Raw genomic sequence first — 8,474 nt, 5'->3', positions numbered from 1 at the left:
TGGTCATCTCTCCTTCTTGTAGTATGTCTTCAAATGCTATGTTAATGCAGACACTGCTTATTCATTCATATCTTGCTTTCCTGCTGAAATTTACTGCTAATGGCCCAACAACCCCCCTCCATCAGCCTCCCACCCCCTTCTCCCCCCATTTTCCCTTCCTACTCTCTTTCTCTCAGTCACCCTCTCACTCTCTTTCCACCCTTGAGGCGTCCCGTTTCAGCTCCTTAGCTTTCAGTTACAATGCTGTGGAGAGGGTGAATGGGTGGGGGGCATTAAAGAGAGCAGTAGGTGGGAGTGCAGTCTGACCGCAGAGGGTCTACTGTTTAAGAGAAAGGGATTTCTCTCTTTCACTCACGCTCCCCCTCTCTGCTACTCTTGGTTTCTCAATCTCCGTCAGTCTCACCCTCTCCTCCTCCTCCTCCTTCTCCTCCTCCTCCTCCTCCTCTCTTTCTCTCTTTCTCTCTTCCCACTGGCTGCACAATATCAGCCGGCTCTCTAGGTAGACTCCAGTAAACACTCTAAGAGAACGGAGAGGACAGGGAAGATGACAGACCTGTCAGCGCTCTGAGAGATACGGACGGGTGACAACATTTGTCAGGGCTGCCTGCACACGCTCTCTTCAGCTCCTGGCTCCATTTTTTTATCAGCAGGGGAAGCATTGTGTGAGAGGTAAGCCACTTTCTTTACCTGCATGGAGCCAGTGTGTGTGTGTGTGTGTGTGAGAGAGAGAGAGAGAGAGACTGTGTGAATGGAAGCAGAATGAATGAGCTGATTTCTTTATTCAATTAAGATGATAAAGACAGGTGAGTTCAGCAGTTCAAAGCTGAATAACTTCATCCACATCCCTCAGTTTTTGTTTGACTTCTGTGAGTTTATACCTAAACTTTTTTTGTGGGAATAATTTCCTGTAGTTTGGGTTTGGAATTGAATGAAAATATTACTCACAATCAGGATGAAATGCAACAATGAAGCTTTGGAGAGATGTCAATCCAACAAACAGAAATACTCAGTTCAGGATTTCTACATTGAGAATGAGAAATCCTCCCAGTATGTTCCAAACTGATCGTCTGACGCTCTGAAAGATGAATAAATGTGATTATTGGTTGGACCAAGTGTGTGTGAGACCAAGCTGGATGCTGTTTCCTCACCTCCAGAGGAGAATGTGTGCACTGCTGTGGATAATCATTACCATCCATCAAATCAGCTCCTCTAATTCATCCTTCATCTGCTTTTACAAGATGCAGGGATTGCTTTCATTCCCCCCTTTACTGCATGCACCTGGACGCTCATTATGTTTTATTGTGAAAGTTTCCCCCTCGTGAGCTATTTCCTATTTATTAACCGAACAGGTAAAAAAAAAAAAGATGTGGAGGTGGACGTGATTATTCCTGTTGTATTAAAGCTGCTGAGTTTTCCTCTGATGGGACAGTAGAGGAGAGATGAGACGTGTGGTTGTGTGTGTGTGTGTGTGTGTGTGTGTGTGTGTGTGTGTGTGTGTGTGTGTGTGTGTGTGTGTGTGTGTGTGTGTGTGTATGTGTGTGTGTGTGTGTGTGTGTGTGTGTGTGTGTGTGTGTGTGTGTGTGTGAACATGTATGTGTTAGGTCCAGCTGTACATTTAATGGTTGCCAGCAGACAGTAGGCTTGTGTAACCCAGGAGACAGACAGCTGCTCTGCATTAGATGCTGCTGGTTGGTTCCTCTCCAGCCTACACACTGCTGCCTGTAAACCAGCAGCCTCACACACACACACACACACACACACACACACACACACACACACACACACACACACACACACACACACACACACTGTAGCTGTGTGCTTCCTCTCTTTAGATCAGTTTGTCAACTGTGTCCCACTCACAGATTACAGTAAGAGTATCAGATTATGTGTGAGGAGGTGTTTGATGGGAGACTTAAAAAACGTTTGTTTGTTTTTTTGTTTGAATTCAGGATTTTTTTTTTTTGCAGCGCTACCAGTTGAAAATGTTTTGTAATTTTTCAAAGTATTTTTTTTTCCTTTGTGTGAAAGCATTTCTAGAGAGGACAGGACGGTGGATACAGCAGAAACAGAAAGGTAGTGGGGAGTGACGTGTGGAGGTTACCCACTTGGTGGCTTGCCTCAGACTGCTAGGCTTCACCAGCACACCCTAAAGTTGCTAATTTTTAACATTGTCTGACGGACTTGTCTCCATTTCAAGTTACATGAACTAAATTAGCCTTTAAAACTTTTGTTCATCAGCATCTATAGGACATGCAAAAAACATGCTTTAACATATCATGAGGCGTTTCTCTGGCACAGGTGAGAACACTCAGGCAGCAAACTGCAACATGAGCTCAAAGCTAACTAACAGCCATTTGCAGAGGGTCTCACAACACCAGGTATTTCAATAAACCTGGAGCATATCGAAATGAGAGGTTAGCACTACTACCCCACATCCCAGAATCCATCTGTGGAAAATCCAATGGGCGTTACAGGGAACCCCCATATCTGTACCTCTTGGCAGAGGAGGGTGAGAGTGAGGGGGAGAGGAAGGGAGCAGTGAGTCAGTGGAGTTGGAGGGTGGGCTGTGATGGAGGAGACCCACAGGATACCAGGGCTGCGTCTGCTGGATGGTGATTGTGTGTATGAGGAGAGGACGGGGACTCAGTGGAGGAGGCGGGCTGCGTTTTAGTGGCTGTGAATTCAGGATCCCTGAGGGCTTGTGTGGAAACTGTCAGGGTAGTTTTTTTTGTTGTTGTTGAATTTGATTTATTTTAATGATATAATGAAACCAAAACATGTCCAACAGGAGTGCCTTCACTTGCTGGCTGTTTCATTCCAGGCGTGTTACCCACTAGGACGGTGGCTACGCAGGCTTGGTGTATTAATTTTTCATGATGCTCTCGCAGCTCGTGAGTGGCCACTGACAGTGACACTCTGCAGTATGACGAGTGGGAAACAGGCCTTTGTTTGGGCAGCTGTTGGCTCCCAACACTCAGCGCCCTACAAAGCTCTGAGTGAGAGGGGGACTGTCTTTAACCCCACCTAGATTCTCCTGTCTGAGCACTAACACCAACTCTGGGTGTGGAGAAGATCCACTTGTCATATATTCAGGACTCTGGAGAGATGATGGGTTGGATTAAATCGATGTCACGTTTGATTCTAAGTGTTACCTCGGCCAGCTCTCTGGATCTGGCTCTGTGGATTTGCTTGATGTTATGGTCTTCTGTGTTTGAATGTTTTGAATGATTGTATCTTGGATTGCACTTTTTGCATATAACACCTGAGGTCTAAATTATTCACATTATGTAGAAAACCCTCTTCACATACAGCTAGACCTAGAACAAGACGCTCAGGCCCCATATCCTATTTAATTTCACACAAACACTAACAGTGTCATAATACTCAGTGACTGAGTGACTTGGTTTTGTGGGATGTCGCTAGCATATCAAACTGGGCGCAGGCTGATTCACTGCAAAAACCTGAAATCTTGTCAAGTGTTTTTGTCTTATTTTCCGTAAAAAATGGCTTTTTAGACTTAATATGAGCCACAGTCACCTGACTAGTTGAGAAAAATATCTTATTTCAAATTATTTGAAGACAAAAATAAGGTCTGAATTGCTAACAAGTAAAAAAAAAATCTGCATATGTAACAAGAGAAAAGTTACTTGCATTAAGAAATTGTTCTAGTTTTAAGCATATTTTTGAGCAATTTTCTCTTTTTCCATTGGCAGATGTTTTTTTAACTTGTTACAAGCAATTCAAACTTCATTTTTGTCTTCAGATAACTTAAACAAGATTTTTTTCTGAACCGACCATTTGAATGTGGCTCATATTGAGTGTAATAAGACAAGTTTTACTTTGAATAAGACAAAAAAAACTTGAGGAGATTTGTTTTTTTTTTTGCAGTGAACTAAAAACTAAAGTAAGCCTATCAGGGAAATCTAGAGAAAGATGAATGATGTTTCCTCATACTCTTAAACCACATGGAGAGTAGTGTGTTCTTTTATACCAACTTTGTTCTCTTTTAATTGCTTGTGAGGTTCCGAATTTACATCAGTGAGTAAAGTACTCCCACAAGTCACCATAGAATTTCCTCTATCCCACTGGGATGAGTCTACACCACAGAACAAAGACTCCCCTCAAAAAAATCCTGTGTTTTAAGCAGCCCAGATGGTTTTTCATGTTCCCTGAAGCTGGAGTGTGATGGGAAAAGAGTGGAAGTCTAGGAGCTGTGGGATCCGGGATGCCTTTGTGTTGCCCAGCCCTCTATTGGAGGCATCCAATAGATGAGCACATGTGGTGGACTCTTTCCTCTGACACTTTGGCTCCACCAGTGACCCCACACATTGGAATGCATGAACCACAATGTTCTTGGAACAAGATGGGGGTTCTTTTCAGAGGGACAGATGATTTAAATTGGGGAAAATGGTTAAAAATGGGGAAGCCAATGAAGAGCCGCCCCCGGGGGCCGGGGGTCATTAGGCTCATACAAGTGTCTGAATGGAAGGCACTCCCAATTTGGACATGCAACACGCTTCAGGCTTTCATCAAAGACAAGGACAAACAGATGTCTGGGTACCACAGCCAACATGCTTCAGTGTCTAGTGGAGACTAGGAAAATGCTGTTCCAATGGAAGTACCCCATAAAACCCCAGTGCTGAGGGCTGAAAATGCATCCTTTAAATCCTTTCCAAAGTTCCTCCAAGTTCATTCATCATTTCAGACTCAGGAAAAAAAAAAATCTGTCTCCAAAGTAAGAAAAAACAACAACAACAGCAACAAAATCTAGAACCATGCATCGTTTAGTGGAGTGTTTGGACAAATTTAGGGAAAAAAAGTAATAAGGTTTTGAGAGTTAGGTCAGACTGATGTGTAGCCGTTTGAAGAATTAAGCTGTGATAGCATGAGAAAAATATTTTTTCTTTAAGTTTTAATAACAGTCAACTTATTTTTAAAGGATAACCAAGCAGCCAACTTCCTCTACCAAAATGAGTAACATTAAACATTAAAATGGATTACAAAAGAGACCTCTGGCTAAGCCGCGTCCCCTCCACTCACTCTGACAAACAATTAACATTCAGAGACAGGTGCTATGGCAGGTGTCACAGTGGGAGATATTTCACAGGATGCTGTTGATGTTTTTTGAGACACAAAGATCACAGATAATCTAGAAGTCCCCAAAAAGCTCTTAAGTCCACAGTGGAGGGATCTTTTCATTCATCATCTTCTGAACTGCTTATCCTGTGCAGGGAGATGTAGCCTATCCCAGATGTCATTGGGTGAGAGGCGGGGTGACCTTCTTGGTTTGAGGCTGCAGCGCTAACTGTTGTGCCATTGTGCAGCCCTGGAGGGATATATGAATTATTTCATTACTGAGAGAGTCAATAAAAAGCTTCAGTTACAACTTTTACAGGTCCCAGAGCCAACTTGATAAACAGCACTTAGTTAGCATCAGCATCTCAGACAACAAGACAGAGGATCAGCATTGGTCAGGACAAAAATATAATCTCCTTTTTACCATCTTTACCAAGAGTGTGTCTCTGTTAGTTTGGAGCTGCAGGGTTTACACAGAATCACTCAGTACAATATTTGACAACCTTTGTTATCTCAGCTATTATCAATAAGCTAATGAAGCTAGGCCCAATAAGCTAACACTAGCTTAACTAGAGCCCTTTGGACAACAGCTAACAATGATGTACGATCACCCAAGAACAAAAAATCCCAACAGCCGTTTGTTCCTCTTGGGAAAGCACAGTGGACTAAACTGAAAGACAGAAAGCTAATACAAGTGAGATCATGTAAAACAAGTCAACCAAAAGCTCTTTGTGGATTTGAAGGTGGCTCTGCTCTCACCTGGCAGCAGACACTGTGATAGGAAAGGTGATAGTTACACGGTAAGTCGAGACAAGTCACTGAAACTGACATCAATACATGTGTGTAGCATTACAGCACAGGCAGCTGCCGAGACAAACCAGATTTTCATCGTAATCTCACTTTAAAACTGAGGGGAGGGTTTTTGGCAGATTTGGGAACTAGTTGATGTGAAGCATGTGGAGGAAATAGAAGGTGGATGTGCAGCCAAGGTTATGCATGATGTTTCCAAGACCCCCAACGCTCCAAGAGGTTAGATTGATAAACAGCAGGTCACCAGCATCCAGCATGTTAAAAAGCTCATGAACAATGACTGGAGTTCAACCTCTCCATCTGGACCCAACAAGAGCAGCAGCACAAGATGGAGGCAGCACGGGAGGAGCGCCATAAAGAATATTGATGGGCGTCACGGCCAGTCAAACCACGGCATTATAAAAACCAAATACAGTCTGCGGGAGGAAAGACCTCTGTGACTCAACATTAATTTTCTCAGTATCTCAGTGTCAAAGACCAGAATTGGTTTTGGTTGAAGTAATAGACTTTTTAGGCCAGTATCAGTCAGAGGTGTCAACCCCAGCTCCAAATCACTCTGCAGCTTCTCTGAGCGTGATACAGCTCACCCTGGGAGCAGAGTTTCCCCCCAGTACCTCGATAAAAGTGCCTGTGCCAGTATCTCAGATCCAGCCCTGTCTGCCTTATCAGCCGTGAACACGCAAACCCCCACCATTCCCCCATTATCTGTGCCATCAGATCCGATGGGGTTACAGTCAAGGACCAATGAGCGCAGGCAATGTTTGATGAAACGGGTCTTCTTTTCATCTATATATATAAAAAGAAAAGACAACTGTGTCTACCCCAGTTCAGCAAGTCAAATATCCCTTTTTGTTTTGAGTCAGTGTTGAAGGAAAAATAACACATCAGTGCCTTCAGTCAGGTTTGTGTTGTTTTCTTGTTCAGACTTGGAGTCAGACTCAAGCACTGACTGCATCAAGGATTTTCCCCTTTACAAAAAGTCTTATGGTAAATGCAATCATGACATCAGAACAACAGTGATGAATCTGTGAGAGGATGGGAGCAAAAAGACTATAACAAACATTTAACCAGGTGTCCAGGTTATAGGAGGTGAGATGCTATAGAGCAGTGGTCACCAACCTTTTTGAGCCCAACCTCTCTAAACTCAACCAGCATAAATGAAAGATCTACCCAGGGGCGTCACTAGGATTTAGGGACAGGGGGGGCTTCAACCCCAGGAGATGCAAATGATCAAATGTGTAACAAATGAAACAGAACACATAGAGTTAATAACTGCTCAACAAAGAGGCTAATGCCATGACTTTTGCAGACAACACAATAATAGTTTTGTATTTTGAAGTCAGATTGATAACATTTTGGCACATGAGTAACTAGAAAAGATTTAGAATAGAATTTAAGGTTCTTTTATTAGTCTAAAAAAATCTCTTAAAGGTCTTGCTCCTTTATATCTACCAGATTTGCTTTTATCAGTTAAGCCAAGTAAGGCTTTCAGGTCATCAGGTTGTCGACTTTAATGGTACCTGAAGTTAGAATTAAAACACTTGGGGAAGCCTCTTTCTATTATTATGTCCCCGGTCTGTGGAACAGCCTACCTCAAGACCTGAGGGTAGCTCCTACTGTTCATATTTTTTAAAGTAAACTCAAGACCTACCTTTTTAGTCTGGCTTTTAGCTGATTGTATTTATTATAATTTATTGTTATTATTTTATTTATTTAAATCCTCTTAACCTGTTTTATTTCTCCTTTTTAGACCAGATCTATTACCTTTAATTTTATGACCTGCTCTGCTTTAGCTGTTTTTATTACCCACCGAGTTAGGCTATCTCATTTTTACCGTATTACTTAATTTTATTTTATTTATTTTCAGTGTTCTACAGACAAATGACTCTATCTTTAGACTCACCTTTCCAGTGGAGGTCTCTCCCCTCTCATTCCCTGTGCTCCTCTGCCCTGACTCCTACAGATCAGTAGGGATGGTGGAGTGATTATTGTTAATGTATTATTATTGTTATATTCATCACAATAATATGATGATAATAATCATAAACTACTGTTAGCGGGGGGCTGGAGTCAATTGTTAACTACCATCAGTGATAAATACTTATTTTTTGGAAAAACTTCCTGATATCCATTCTATATTGATGGCTTAAATAAAGACTTCTTGTGTCTTCCTTTACTCCTGAGTCCATGACAAGAAGATAGCCTCCATCCCTTTGACTGCCCACCGCTCCTAGCTTAGCTCAAACTCAGGGAGTCAATATGAAAGTTTAGCCTGTCTCTGCCTCATCAGATAAACTCTTCAGCCCTCCTAACAGTCTTGTGTGCCCTTTGTGAGTCGTTTTTACCTCATTGGTTAAGCTAGCTTCTACTATCAAAGTGTTCTCCTTCCACTGCTAAAAAGAGGCTTTGTTTCGTAACTTTCGTTGTCCTAGTACCAGGATGGTTTTCACGAGAGATGGGACGTTCTCGAATGAGCCGACTCTTTTGAACAGCGCTTTTCAAGTGAACAAAAATAACTGATTCTCTGCTCATTGTTTGCAAGCCATTACTAAATACAAATTGCCTGCACGTTTCAGAACAAACAG

General features: G+C 42.4%; 1 protein-coding gene across 4 annotated transcripts in view; it reads left to right on the top strand.

The window, feature by feature from the left end:
• The first annotated feature begins 275 nt into the window (after positions 1–275).
• The window catches only part of LOC141789886 (tenascin-like), a 71,457-nt gene continuing 63,258 nt past the window's right edge, over positions 276–8,474 (top strand). For 2 of the 4 annotated variants that reach the window (XM_074669400.1, XM_074669399.1), the window contains exon 1: positions 276–669. The gene's annotated coding sequence lies outside the window, so the exon portion shown is untranslated. The remainder of the gene's footprint in view (positions 670–8,474) is intronic. The other 2 variants (XM_074669401.1, XM_074669402.1) reach the window with 2 other exon arrangements.

The sequence above is a fragment of the Halichoeres trimaculatus genome, unplaced genomic scaffold, assembly GCF_033239565.1.
Source record: "Halichoeres trimaculatus isolate MK-OKI-2021-1 unplaced genomic scaffold, fHalTri1.1 fHalTri1_scaffold_5, whole genome shotgun sequence".
NCBI lineage: Eukaryota > Metazoa > Chordata > Actinopteri > Labriformes > Labridae > Halichoeres > Halichoeres trimaculatus.
Note: the sequence above shows the minus strand (reverse complement) of the source record. Positions and strands in the feature narration are given on the sequence as shown.